Below are 14249 nucleotides of genomic sequence, written 5' to 3' on the forward strand. Positions count from 1 at the left end.
GTCCTTGGTTGAACCTGGCCAATTTTCTCTACATGTACAGATTACTAAATTTTCTGGTTTTCCTACAAGATCTTTTTTTGTAAATAAATAGGGCCTAGGGTCCTTCTTTTAGTTTGTGAGCAGTACCATGCCCGTGACCTTTCTCATTTTGCGGGGGCATCCGTGTCTGTGGCACATTTCTAGTTGTATTTTTATACACGAGCATTTTTGTTTCCATGACGTGTGTTAGAGATTCCCCTGGAGGGGATTACTTTTATTTACACTATCCCATGTCTGACGGAACAGGTGGAGGACTATGATTAGTAGTTCTTAAATCCCACCAGGACTGAGCTATTACGATTTCCGTCTTCTGGCATGTTTCATCGGGCCCTTAAGGGTGTTTCCCTTGTTGCTTTGTCTTCTGCAAAGGCATTGAGTACATGCGTTTTAGGTTCTTAAGGATTGCATTTTTAGCTCACCTGAGCACGAAGTGCTCAAGGTGAGTTTTTGTGATCGTCCTGTGTCCGTCGTCCGTCCGTCATCAACAATTAGACTGTTAACATTCTAGAGGTCACAATTTTGGCCTAATCTTAATGAAACTTAGTCAGAATATTGCCCTCATAAAAATCTTGGACGAGTTCATTATTAGGTCATCTGGGGTCAAAAACTAGGTCACCAGGTCAAATCAAAAGAAAAGCTTGTTAACACTCCAGAGGTCACAATTTTGCCCAATCTTAATGAAACTTGGTCAGAAAGTTACCCTTAAAAATCTTGGATGATTTTGATATTGGGTCATCTTGGGTCAAAAACTAGGTCACCGGGTCAAATCAAAGGAAAAGCTTGTTAACACTCTAGGGGTAACAATTTCGGCCCAATCCAAATGAAACTTAGTCAGAATGTTACCCTTAATAAAATCTTGGACGAGTTCGATATTGGGTCATCTGGGGTTAAAAACTAGGCCACCAGGTCAAATCAAAGGAAAAGCTTGTTAACACTAGAATTTTGGCCCAATCTTAATGTAACTTGGTCAAAATGTTACCCTCAATAAAATCTTGGATGAGTTATATATTGGGTCATCTGGGGTCAAAAACTAGGTCACCAGGTCAAATCAGTGGAAAAGCTTGTTAGCACTGTAGAGGCCACACTTATGACTGTATCTTCATGAAACAGAATGTTAATCTTGACAATCTATAGGTCATGTTCAAATCCTGGTCAGGTGGGGTCAAAAACCAGGTCACTGGGTCAAATCAAAGGAAAAGCTTGTTAACACTCTAGAGGCCACATTTATGACTGTATCTTCATGAAGCTTGGTCAGAATGTTAATCTTGATGATCTTTAAGTCAAATTTGAATCTAGATCATGTGGGTTAAAAAACTAGGTCACCAGTTCAAATCAAAGGAAAAGCTTGTTAACATTTATGACTGTATCTTCATGAAACTTAGTCAAAATGTTAATCTCGATAATCTTTAGGTCAAGTTCGAATCTGAGTCATATGGGGTCAAAAACTAGGTCACCAGGTCAAATCAAAGGAAAAGTTAGTTAACACTTTAGAGGCCACATTTATGACCATATCTTAATGAAACTATCTTGATGATCTTTAGGTCAATAGGTCAGGTGAGCAATACAGAGCCTTCATGGCCCTCTTGTTATATATACTGAACTATTATGATTTCCGTCTTTTGGCATGTTTCCCTTGCTCTGTCTTCTGCAAAAAGAGGACATGCGTTTTAGGTTCTTAAGGATTGCATTTATATATATATATATATATATACAAGAGCATTTTTGTATTTTACATTACATGCCTTTTGTTGCCTTTACGTATGTTAGGGTTTCACCTGGCGGGGATAACTTTTATTTACACTGTCTCTTGTGACTTTGGAAGAGTGAGGTTAGGTGCACCATAAATCGGTTTAAACTCCCCAGTGGTGGTTTTGCCACTGACCGTTCCAAGGCAGTGCCCCACTGTGTTTCTATGTTTGTTTTGTCCTTGTGTGTTTATTTTGTGTGTGTGTGTAGTGTGCGAGTGTTGTTCGTGTGTGCCTTTAGGGAGGTTGCGTTTTTAGAACGTGGCTTTCACTGTTGGAGTTTCTTCCTTGTTTTTTTTGGAACATGGTAGGGGTAAGAGTGTTGTTATATTTTCTGGTCCTTCGGGGATCATTGATTTCAATTCATTTAGATTTGAAGATTGAATACTGCTAAAAAACAAAGACAAATATCAAACAGGGAATGCCACGTACCAAAATCGCAGCCTCCCCAAAAGCCGTTGCTAGGGGGCGTGGGCAGTGTTACATTTTTCATTACTGCTAATGAACAGACTCGATCAAACAGTCTACAATTTTCACTTTTTGCCTTGTTCTCGGTGCTTCAATCAAACCGAGTCTGCAATTTTCGCTTTTTGCCTTGTTCTCGGTGCTTCCGAGGGATCTACGTTGACGTTGTAGATTTTATTACCTTCACAACTGCGGGTGTTAATTGCTGTGTGGCGGCCGTAAAAAGTCGCCTCGACTTCATCTTAGTGTTGTTATATTTTCTGGTCCTTCGGGATCATTGATTTCAATTCATTTAAATTTGAAGACTGAATACTGCTTAAGCCGATGCTATGGCGCATGGGCAGTAGCATTTTCCTTTACTGCTCATGAACAGACTCAATCAAACCGAGTCTGCATTTTTCTCTTTTTGCCTTGTTCTCGGTGCTTCCGCACCGAGGATTCTACTTTCCAGATTTTATTGACTTCACAACTGCATCGGTAGCCTAGTGGTAGAGCGTCCACTTCGAGTGCGGGAGGTCATGAGTTCGATCCCCGGCCGCGTCATACCAAAGACGTAAAAATGGTACTGGCAGCTTCCTCGCTTGGCGCTCAGCATTAAGAGGGTAGTGCTAGGACTTGTCAGCCCGGTGTCAGTATAATGTGACTGGGTGGGGTATCGTGTCACATGTCTACGGCGTGATATTCCAGTGAAGCAGCACTATAAAGTGGGGCATTGTGCTCACTGCTACAAGTAGACACCATCGTTTATATGACTGAAAATTTGTGAAAAAAGACGTAAAACCCGAACACACACACACAAACGACATTGTGTCTGAAATCATTAGTCATCCACCTCTCATTCATGTGGGGAAGTTGGCAGTTACTTGCGGAGAACAGGTTTGTACTGGTACAGAATCCAAGAACACTGGTTAGGTTAACTGCCCGCCGTACTGTTGAAAAACGGCGTTAAACCAAAAACAAACGCACGCACGCACACACACAAACACAAACGGCGGATGTTAAGCGTTGTGTGGCGGCCGTAAAAAGTCGCCCAGACTTCATCTCAGTGTTGTTATATTTTCTGGTCCTTCGGGATGATTGATTTTAATTCATTTAGATTTGAAGATTGAATACTGCTTAAGCCGGTGCTAGGGGGCGTAGGCAGTGTTGCATTTTCCATTACTGCTCATGAACAGACTCGATCAAACCGAGTCTGCAATTTTCACTTTTTGCCTTGTCTCGGTGCTACTGAAGGGCCTACTTTCCAGATCTTATTAGGTTGAGTGCGCACCACCAAACCAGGTCTGCTATTATCCTTCTTGGTTGCGTTCTTTGCTTCCAAAGGATCTTTTTACAGACTGACCGTTCCAAGGTGCCCCACTGTGTACCTGCATTTGTTTGTTTTGTCCTTGTGTGTTATATTGTGTGTGTGGTGTTCGAGTGTTGTTCGTGTGTGCCTTTGGGGAGGCTGCGTTTTTAGAACGTGGCTTTCCCTGTTGGATATTCTTCTTTGCTTTTATTATGCCCCCCTCCGAAGAAGGAGGGGTATATTGTTTTGCAGTTGTCGGTCGGTCGGTCGGTCGGTCTGTATGTAGACCAATCCGTTTCCGGATGATAACTCAAGAACGCTTGAGTCTAGGATCATGAAAGTCTATAGGAAGATTGGTCATCACCAGCAGATGACCCCTATTGATTTTGAGATCTGTATGTCAAAGGTCAAGGTCACAGTGACCCTGAACAGTTAAACGGTTTCCGGATGATAAATCGAGAACGCTTAAGTCTAGGATCATGAAAGTCGATAGGCAGGTTGGTCATGACCAGCAGATGACCCCTATTGATTTTGAGGTCAGTATGTCAAAGTTCAAGGTCACAGTGACCCAGAACTGTTAAACGGTTTCCGGATGATAACTCAAGACTGCTTGGGCCTAGGATCGTGAATTTTGATAGGGAGGTTGGTCATGACCAGCAGATGACCCCTATAAATTTTGAGGTCAAAGGTCAAGGTCACAGTGACTAGGAACAGTAAAACAGTTTCCGGGCGTTAACTCAAGAACTCTTGGGCCTTGGATCAAGAAAACTGATTGGGAGATTGATCATGACCAGCAGATGACTCCTAATGATTTTGAGGTCATTAGGTCAAAGTTCAAGGTCAGATTGGCCAGGAACAGTTAAACGGTTTCTGGACGATAACTTGAGAACGCTTGGGCCAAGGGTCATGAAAGATGATAGAGAGGTTCATCATGACCAGCAGATGACCCCTATTGATTTTAAGGTCAGTAGGTCAAAAGTCAAGGTTACAGTGACCCGGAACATTTAAAATAGAGAAAAGTGGAAACTTCGCAGGTCGCTCAACACGACAAAAACGAAAATAAACCGTTTCCAGACAATAACTTAAGCGCTTGGGCCTAGGATCATAAAACTTGAAAGGGAGGTTGGTCATGACCTGTAGATGACCCCTATAGATTTTGAGGTCTGTAGAGTAAAGGACAAGGTCACATTGACCCGGAACAGTTAACCCTTTCCGGACGATACCTTGAGAACGCTTGGGCCTAGGATCACTAAACTTAATACGGAGGTTGATTATGACCAGCATATGACCCCTGTTGATTTTGAGGTCAATAGGTCAAAGGTAAATGTCACATTAAACCAGAACAGTAGAACTTTTGTTTACAGTGAGCAAAGAATTTCTGTTCCTTGTGCAATTACTGAATGCATCAAGGGGGCATTTCGTGTTCGATGAGCTCTTGTTAACTATCACAGCAGCTATCTTTAAGTGCCGTGTGGTGGCTGTAAAAAGTCTCCCCGTTCTTGGATTCAGTGTTGTTTGCCTTGTTTTCGGTGCTTCCGAGGGATCTACTTTTCAGATTTTATTGTTATATTTTCTGGTCCTTTCCGATCATGGAGTCCATTCAACATATTTGTAATAAGAGTTCTACTTAATTGCAACATTCAAGTTGGATCCCTGAAAACATATAAAACAAATTCATTTTTTTTACATAATTATAATTGATGGCTTGAAGGGGAGGACTCCACTGGTGAGCTTAAACCGGTTTATGGTGCGCAACCATCCTCACTCTAAACCCCACCATGTTCCAAAGACACGGGACAGTGTAAATAAAAGTAAACCCCGCCAGGTGATTCTTTAACGTAATAGAAATTTAAAAGGCATGGCATGTGAAACACAAAAATGCTTCTGTATAAATATATTAAACAAGAGGGCCATAATTGCCCTATATCGCTCACCTGTTATCATTGCACTTAAGGACAAGAAGGTCAAAAAATCATAATCAAGATCAATCAAAAGAGTTGAAATTTTCTTAAAGTTACTTCAAATAAAATTATTTTCAAATCAGGCCAGTAGTTTCATACAAGAAGTTTTTTAACCAAAAAGAAAAAAAAATTCTTACAAGGTACAGATATGTCAAAATACACCTAAAAATTGGAGGTACCATCCATGTTGTACCACAGAAAAGTGGTCTCGGATTTTTCCCTACGGCCAATAATAAGAGTTATGGGACTTGCAGCTGTCAACTAGTTTTATAACCCCGAAGGCACATGTGAAGTTTCAATTCAATATCTGCATTAGTTTTGGAGATAATAACTTGCATGTAAAACTTTAGCCAGGATTTTCTAAGTATAATTATAATATGGCCAAAATGAAGATCAGAGTTATGGGACTTGTTGCTATCAACTAGTTTTATAACCCCGAAGACACATGTGGAGTTTCAATTCAATATCTGCATATAAAACTTTAACCAGAAGTCCAAAATTTGCTCAAAATACATGTCAGAGTTATGGAACTTGACCCAGTGAGGTTGGTTGATCTAGAAAAAGAAACTAGATGTGTGTCCATAGGACACAGGTGCCCCCTTGCCACTGTAACATGCCTTGGTTTTATGACTCGAGTTAAATAATTTTTAAGATGTTTGCAACACAAACTTTTAAGAACCTTATGTGTATTTTTCACTTAGTTAGCCATAGCTCTGGCTGGCCTAGCTGAGTAAAATCCTAAAGAGAACACTTCACATGCTATAAAACAATCCACTAACGTTTTATGATTCTAGGTCATGTTACATTTTAACATACATGTTTCACAAACTTTTTTCTTTTGAGTAAGTCTGGACAAGAGGTCTGGTCTTGTGTAATGAAAAAACTTAAAAGACAAAATAAGTCAGGGGCCATAACTCCTACACCACTGAATGAATCCGGACGCGAAACCCCAGGTGCACAACTGCACATGCTGACAAACATTCCTGTAAACTTTGGTGACTCTATGTCAAATACTTTTGGAGCTACGTGCGACACAACATTAAAATGACCATTTTTTTACTACGTCAGTGGCCATAACTCCTACAATACTGAATGAATCCGGACGCGAAACCACAGGTGCACAACTACACATGCTAGTTTTGGGACTACGTCAAATACTTTTGGAGCCAGGCGCGACACAACATTAAAATGACCAATTTTTACAAAGTCAGGGGCCATAACTCCTACACGACTGAATGAATCTGGACGCGAAACCCCAGGTGCACAACTACACATGCTGACCAACATTCGTGTAAAGTTTTGTGACTCTACGTCAAATACCTTTGGAGCTATGCGCGACACAACATTTTCGGAAGGACGGACGGACAAGAGCAAATCTATATGCCCCCGCCACTCATGGGGAGGGGGGGGGGGGGGGAGACACAAAAATAAATTACAAATCTATTTGCCTTTTAGTAATAGCTGTATGTACTTGCACGCAAAGCTTTAACCAGAATTTTCTAAGTCTAAAAGGGGGCATAATTTGGCCGAAATGAAGGTCAAAGTTATGGGACTTGTTGCTATCAACTAGTTTTATAACCCCGAAGACACATGTGAAGTTTCAATTCAATATCTGCATTAGTTTTGGAGATAGTAACTTGCATGTAAAACTTTAAGCAGAATTTTCTAAGGCCAAAAGGGGGCATAATTTGCTCAAAATACATGTCAGAGTTATGGAACTTGACCCAGTGAGGTTGGTAATTGACCTAGAAAAAGAAAAAAATAAGTTTCAAAACTAAATGCCTTTAAATGAAAGCTGTATGTACTTGCATGCAAAAACTTGACCAAGGTGTGACGCCGACGCCAGGGTGAGTGGAATAGCTAGACTATTCTTCAAATAGTCGAGCTAAAAACAAGAGCACTGCAATGCAACGCAAATGCAGAGCAATATACACACAAAACAAAGTCATATGACCTTTGACCCATAAGTGTGACCTTGATATTGAAGTGAGCCATCCGCAGGTCGTTTCCATGAAGTGAACATTTGCGTCAGGTTTCTTTGAAATCCTTCAAGGGGTTCAAGAGTTACAGAGCGGAAGGGAAATTGCTAACCAACAGACAGACGGACACCGAGGGGATAACACAGTACGTCCCTTCGGGCGTATAAAAAGGAACTGAGATCTTATGGTGATACAAGTTGTGTGCAAGTTTGGGTAAACTCAAATCATAAATGAAGCTGCTATTGTGCAGACAAGTTCAAAATAGCTAATTTTGGCCCTTTCAGGGACCATAACTCTGGAACCCATTATGGGATCTAGCCGGTTCAAGAAGATCTTATGGTGACACAAGTTTTGTGCATGTTTGATTTAATTTAAATCATAAATGAAGCTGCCATTGTGCAGACAAGGTCAAAATAGCTAATTCTGGCCCTTCCAGGGGCCATCACTCTAGAACCCATAATGGAATCTGGCCAGTTCAAGACAGGAACCGAGATCTTATGGTGATACAATATGTTTGCAAGTTTGGTTGAAATAAAATCATTAATGAAGGTGCTATTGTGCAGACAAAGTCAAAATAGGTAATTCTGGCCCTTTCAGGGGCCATAACTCTGGAACCCATTATGGGATCTGGTCAGTTCAAAAAAGGAATCATCACCTTATGGTGATACAAGTTGTGTGCAAGTTTAGTAAAAATCAAATCATAAATAAAGCTGCTACTGTGCAGACAAGGTCAAAATAGGGCCTCCGTGGCCATATAAGTTGTACATCGTTGGAACTGGAAAATTGTTTGCAGGAATATTGTCTGTACAATAAATTTAAAATACGTTGCAACTGTATAATACACAAAATACCCAGCACATGGACGCAGTTATATACTTAAAGGTTAGCAGAAAGTGATCATAAACAGAGATAATCACCCATCGCTCCTATGGCCAGTAAATAATTAAATTATCTTGAACGTTGTAACAAAAATGAATATCCAACAGGGAAAGCCACATTCTAAAAACGCAGCCTCCCCAAACATAAACCCAGCATGCGGACACGACAAACACACTCCTGAAGTAAACGCAAAAGGCCAAGCGACCAAATAAAGAAACACAGTGGGGCACCGTCTTGCAAACGGTCAGTGGCAAAAACCACCACTGGAGCGCTTAAACCAGTTTGTACATCTGCGGATGTCTCTAAATTGTTTTGTACCTGTAGTATGTGTAAATATTGAGTTTTACTCAACCCGGAGCTAGAGAGCATGGACGGTAGCATACATTTCCACTACCTCCATGAACAGGCTCAATCAAATAGAAAAAGTGGAAACTCCACAGGTCGCTCAACACAACAAAAACGAAAATGTTGCAGGCTCGGTTTGATTCAGCCTGTTCATGGATGGTAGTTAAAATGAATGCTACCGTCCACGCCCTCTAGCCCCGGGTTGAGCAGAAACCGAGCCTGCAGCATTTTCGTTTTTGTCATGTTGAGCAAACTGGAGTTTCCACTTTCTTTTTATAGTGCATCTGACCTCACCCTTACCCCCACAATACTCCAGTCACAGGACAGTGTAAATAAATGTTATCCCCGCCAGCACCTACCCGCTTAGCTCAGTAAGGAGAGCATTGGTCTACGGATCGCGGGGTCGCGAGTTCGATCTCCGTGCGGGGCGCATGTTCTCCGTGACGATTTGATGACATTGTGTCTCAAATCATTCGTCCTCCACCTCTGATAACTCATGTGGGGAAGTTGGCAGTTACTTGCGAAGAACAGGTTTGTACTGGTACAGAATCCAGAAACACTAGTTAGGTTAAGTGTCCGCCGTTACATGACTGAAATACTCTTGAAAAACGGCGTTAAAAAACAAAGACAAATATCAAACAGGGAATGCCACGTACCAAAAAACGCAGCCTCCCCAAGACGCGCACACCACAAACACACACACATACATGCGCACACACACAATGCCAACACACCAGGACAAAACGAACAAACAAAGGAACACAGTGGGGCACCGCCTTGGAACTGTCAGTGGCAAAAACACCACTGGGGAGCTTTAACCGGTTTATGGTGCGCACCCAATCTCACTCTTACCCCACCATGTTCCAAAGACACGGGACAGTGTAAATAAAAGTAATCCCCTCCAGGTGAATCTCTAACACACGTAATGGAAACAAAAAGGCATGGCATGTAAAACACAAAAATGCTCGTGTATAAATATTTAAAAAGCAAACATTTAGAACCAAAGCGCATGTACTCAATGCCGTTTCAGAAGACATAGCAACAAGAGAAACACCCTTAAGGGCCCGGCGAAAACCCAAAACAAACAAACATATCCCCGCCAGGAACAAAAGGTATATAATGTAAACTTGCATATTTATAGAAATGCAATCCTTAAGAACCTAAAACGCATGTACCCACTACCTATTCAGAAGACAGAGCAACGAATGAAACACCCTTAGGGCTTGACGAAACAGGCCACAGAAGACAGAAATCAAAATAGCTCAGTCCCGATAGGATTTAAGAACTAACCACTTTACTATAAGCGTGCTAAGTGATGAATGCATCAGTGCTGTTTTATATAAAATAAAATGGAAAACCACGGGTTGCCCAACATGCAGGCTCGGTGTTATAATATTTTCAAGTCAATCCATACAATAGACGTGTAATAAAAGTTCCGCTTAAGCCGGTGCTAGGGTGCGTGAGGTGTTGCACATTTTATTACTTCTCATGAACAAAATCTTTCCAAAAAAAACAAAGACAAATATCAAACAGGGAATGACACGTACCAAAAACGCAGCCTCCCCCAAACGAAACCCACAGCACGCAGACGTGCACCACACACACACACACACACAAAGCCAACAAATGAGGACAAAACGAACAGTGGGGCACCGCCTTGGAACGGTCAGTGGCAAAAACACCACTGGGAAGCTTAAACCTGTTTATGGTGCGCACCCAACCTCACTTTTACCCCCACCATGTTCCAAAGTCACGGGAGAGTGTAAATAAAAGTAATCCCCTCCAGGTGAAACTCTAACATACGTAATAGAAACAAAAAGGCATGACATGTAAAACACAAAAATGCTCGTGTATAAATATATAAAAAGCAAACCTTTAGTACCAAAAAAGCATGTACTCAATGCCTTTTCAGAAGACAGAGCAACAAGAGAAACACCCTTAAGGGCCTGACGAAACAGGCCAGAAGACAGATATCAAAACAGTTCAGTCCTGGTAGGATTTAAAAACTGCTTATCATAGAGTTCCCCCCCCCCCCCCCCCCTCTTCCGTCAGTCACAATCAAGGAGGGAAGCGTAGTGTCCAACTGTAAACGGGTTCGGTATGTCTCAAAACAGTTGGGTCGTAACCTCTTTTTATAAAACGTTTTATAATTTTACCAAACCGAGCTGCAGATAAGCTTTTGGTGCAATTAAGTATTTAAAGAAGAAGAAGAAGAAGAAGAAGAATGTTTTATTTGACTTAAACTTATACAGTTTCTCGTCATACAAATACAATTCATAATTATAAAAAATACAAAAATATACAGGTCAAAATAATAACTTATATAAATTCTGAGGGTGGTCCTAAGCATGAACTTCTTTCTATCGTGTATAAACTACAGTTTCTCGTCATACCAATACAATTCGTAATTATAATATATACAAAAAATACAGATCAAAATCTAAGTAATAAATTATATAAATTCTGCGGGTGGTCCTAAGAATGAACTTCTTTCAATCGTATATAAACTAACACAAAGAGAAAAACAAAAAATAGTAGTCACAGTAGCTAATACAATTTAAGTAATGTAGGCCTATCATTATTAACAAGATTCATTGATTAAATATTTTTACTACTAGATCGTATGCAGTAGCCAATCGAAATATCTGTACTAAATTTGTATTACACAACTATAGTAATCAGTACCATATAAGGAAATCCAATAATCAGGTCGTGCGCACCTGGTGTTTGAGTGGAGCGCATGGGATCATAAACAAGCGGATGTTTTGTTTGAAGGAAAAATTGACTTAAAACTCAGGTAAGTAATTGTGAGAGGTACAAAATGTAAATGTTTTAAATTTTTAAATTGTCTTTTTGTCTCACACTTTCATAGAAAGTGATAAAATATCATTTTGCTTCCGTCTCACCAGGGTCGCGTGGTACAGTGCAACACGTGTTTATAATTATGGTAACACATATGTCAAATCCGTCATACACTGTCACCAGATTACCAATAGATGGACTAACTATGCTCCATTTAGATGTACATATATGACAGATTAGATTTACATCCATTATTATGATTTATAATTATAATGTATATATTTTTATGTACAGTCAAATTTCATTAAAACAGTAAACACATTTGTCCATAATGTCATAAAAAGAAGAAATAGATCTAGCACATTAATAATTTGTACATGCTTTCTGTTACAGAATATGATCTCCAGAGTTGTGTATTTGACTGTTTACTGTAAAGATGGATAATTATACAAGATCTTAAATGGTTTAGATCTACAAAGTTGGGATGATAAGGTAGGTAACATTATTAACCAAAAAAGTATAGTTTAATACAATAATGTGTAGATTACAATATTATTTTGCTAAATTATATATAAATAATATAACAATTAGCAAATAAACAGTATTTTAAATCTGTAAAACTAGTGCCTTATATGACCATAACCTTCTAACACGTACATGAAACATGTACGATTCTAACTAATACTATTCATTTCTGAATAGTGAACTGTACATATATCATTATATACACTGGTATTTACATGTATCTTACACTAATAACTAGTGTGTACATACTTAAACAATCTATGTCATGTACAAAACGAACAAAACGAACAAAACAGGAAATGTTTAAAGAGTAAAACTATAATATATTTGGCACTTGGTTTCTCTGGGCAAAAGCTTCATATACATATCTACCTAAATTTCTGAGGATTCTAGGATTTTTTGATTCCATTAATTCGTTAAATTTAAATACACTAGGATTCCTAAAAACGTATAGCTTAATATATGTCTTTCTTAATTGTTCATATGTTTTACATTTTAATATGAAATGGTATTCATCTTCAATATCTCTTTCATTACAGTTTGTGCAGTAACGGAGTTGGCGATCAATTCTATTCCGAGAATACCGGTCAGTTTCAACACGTAGTTTATGGGATGACAGTCTTAACCTTGACAGAGCAATTCGATGTTTGACAGGCAATAAATTAAGGTAATCCTCATAATTAAATAATGTCTTAAAATTCCTATATAGAAACAATGTACCAGTATTTTGTAATAAATTATTGCTCCATGTCTGTACAAAATTATCATAGACTTTTTGCTTAAACACAATTGGAAAAGTTTTCCGGTTTGTAGTATTTGGGTTGTTCCAAACATAAGAAAATCCGTAGTTGTCTAAAAGTAACTTTATTTCATTTGCCCAATTTTTGCCATTAGATGTACCTATCATATTGAATAATTCTGTATACATTGTATTAATAATGATGTTATTGCTATTTATAATTTTACACCAAAATTTAATCATTCTTACATATCTGTTTATATACAAGGGGTATCTGCCAAGTTCTCCATCTACTGCCATGTTACTTGTTGATTTTTTTACATTCAATAATTGCTTACAGAATTTTAAATGAATTCTTTCTATTTCTTTTGATTTGGAGTAACCCCATACTTCACATGAATAATTTAACGTAGACCCTACAAAGGCATCAAATAATTGGCATACTGTTTTTGGTTTCAGTTGTAGTTGTTTTATTTTTATCATTAATACATTCAGAGCTTTTCCAGCTAGATATTCCTGATTTAATGTAAAATTTCCTGTGTAATTAAAAACATTCCAAGATAATTAAAATTATTTACTAGTTGTAGGTCAGTGCCCCCATAATTCCAGTGTTCATCATTATTAATGTTAGCCCTTTTTTAAATATCATAACTTTAGTTTTCTCTGTATTAACAGCTAACCCCCATTTGTCACAATATATTTCAGCAAATCTAAACTATTCTGAAGGTCTTGTGGTGTTTTACCAAAGATGACCATATCATCTGCGAACAACATCAGTATAAAGGTAATATCATCTATCGTTAAACCGCAAGTCTGGTCATTTTGCAAAAATAATTCTAAATCATCTAAAAATAATGAAAACAGAATTGGTGACATTACTTCACCTTGCTTTAAACCAACAGCACATTCAAAAAATTCTGAGTATGTCTTACAACCCTGTACACAAGATTTGACTTTATGGTACATACTGCGTATAATATTTAACATTTTTCCTGTAACACCTAACTTTGCAAACTTAAACCATAACCCATTTAGATATATGCTGTCAAATGCCTTTTTTAAATCAATGAAAGCACAATACAAACGACCCTTATCACTCAAAATTTTTTGTACAACTGCATTTAACACAAAAATTGCATCGACTGTAGATCTATTGCGTCTAAAACCAAATTGATTATCACTTAAAATATCATTATTTTCAATCCAAGAATTTATTCTAGTATTTAATACACCAGTGAATATTTTTGCAAGACAGCTAACAAGAGTAATGCCTCTGTAATTGTTTACATCGTTAACATCTTTTTTTTTTAAACAGCGGAACAATAATTCCCTCAGACCATTGGTCTGGAAAATAACCTGAATTCAAAACAGAATTAAACAGATCAACTAGATGCCCTCCTATGATATCAAATGATTCAATAAAATACTCATTTAACAAACAGTCTATGCCACATGCTTTGCTACGTTTTAGAGTCTTTAAAA

General features: G+C 38.6%; 1 long non-coding RNA gene across 1 annotated transcript; it reads left to right on the top strand.

Moving 5' to 3' along the window:
• The first annotated feature begins 10933 nt into the window (after positions 1-10933).
• Positions 10934-13570, top strand: LOC128558596 (uncharacterized). The gene is made up of 3 exons (XR_008371749.1): positions 10934-11995; positions 12568-12695; positions 13473-13570. It is a non-coding gene; the product is annotated as an uncharacterized LOC128558596 (long non-coding RNA).
• The last annotated feature ends 679 nt before the right edge of the window (positions 13571-14249 follow it).

The sequence above is a fragment of the Mercenaria mercenaria genome, chromosome 7, assembly GCF_021730395.1.
Source record: "Mercenaria mercenaria strain notata chromosome 7, MADL_Memer_1, whole genome shotgun sequence".
Taxonomy (NCBI): Eukaryota; Metazoa; Mollusca; class Bivalvia; order Venerida; family Veneridae; genus Mercenaria; species Mercenaria mercenaria.